Source organism: Solanum tuberosum, unplaced genomic scaffold (assembly GCF_000226075.1).
Source record: "Solanum tuberosum cultivar DM 1-3 516 R44 unplaced genomic scaffold, SolTub_3.0 scf00363, whole genome shotgun sequence".
Taxonomy (NCBI): domain Eukaryota; kingdom Viridiplantae; phylum Streptophyta; class Magnoliopsida; order Solanales; family Solanaceae; genus Solanum; species Solanum tuberosum.
This window is the reverse complement of record NW_006239298.1, coordinates 84,360-85,644: the sequence shown is the minus strand read 5'-3', so window position 1 is coordinate 85,644 and position 1,285 is coordinate 84,360. Positions and strand designations below refer to the sequence as shown.

General features: G+C 31.1%; 1 protein-coding gene across 1 annotated transcript in view; it reads left to right on the top strand.

Moving 5' to 3' along the window:
* Window positions 1-1,285, top strand: part of LOC107063530 (uncharacterized) — a 2,561-nt gene that overhangs the window by 624 nt on the left and 652 nt on the right. The window lies entirely within an intron of this gene.

Here is a 1,285-nt window from a genome sequence, read left to right as displayed (position 1 = left end):
GGAGATGTATATATCAACCATTGTCTTCTGAGATGATCTCTTATGACTCATGAGACAAGACATCAGGGCGATATTTGTGGTTGTATGTATGGTTTATTTTTATAAGGAGAGCTTAGTAACAATTAGGCGAGGAAACAGGGAGCTACACAGACCATTGTAGCTTACCTGACATACTTGCCTCCTCCATAAACAATTGAAATATTGATGCTTTACACAATTGCTGCATCTATTGTTTGAGTGTTGACAACTTGGTTTATCAAAACGGTCTTTTATGAGTTTGATTTATTCATGGCTTTAAGTTTTTTTGTTCCAAATGGGATTGCGTAAGTTAATATTCCAATACAAGACACTATTGAATTGACAATTAACATCGACAAGAGTATATATGGTTTATTGCTTGGTTTTCTGCTAGTGTGCATATCTCCGAATTCCAACATGGAGAAAAATGCAAATATTTTTGTGATCGCTGCTTTAGATCTGTTACATATTAGCGGCTTTTCTTTTATAGCATCTCAGTTAGAAAGTAGTGGACATTCGAAGTGGAGAATCCCCATTGCTGGCAGGGTTGATTTGCTGCGAAATAAAATGTCTAAAATAAAATTTGTTTTAGAAACTTGGAAGTAAACATGAAGCAACCTTCTAGGTTATATCGTATTTTAAGGAATATTTTATTGAATTGTTGTAGGATTTTGTATTTTTGAAAAGTTGTCTAGCATTTCCCATAAAGCTTGAAGAGGTAATATCATCCAATTTCCTAATTTGCATCATTCACTTCAATTAAACTGCGATATAATCAGCCTTTACTAATTTTATTATTTGATTCTTCAACGTCTCGTCTTGTGGAAGTTTTAGATAATCTTGCATTGACTAATTTCCAAATTTTCTAGGAACATACATGAAATCACTTTTTTTTCCTTTTGTTTTGGGACTTGTATTTCCTAGTGGTAAGTAGTGAAATGTTACCAAGTTCATAAATTATTTTGGACTATATTAAATTCAAGACAATAGACCATGTAAGTATTGTGCCTAATAAAACTATTATAGCATCTCGGTTATTATTAATTATTAATTACACAAGCATTTTCACCATATTTATTATTAATGTTTTCTATAGATTGAAGTAACTACATATTGTTTCACTAATTAATATTTTCATACTAGGTTTCAAGTTAGCGAGAAAGGAGGGAGTTAAGGGAGATTTGTTTATGTATCATAGATTTACAAATTATACTTAATTTTGAATTCAAGTATGAGTTAAAATCTAGTAAAATGCAAGTAAGTAACA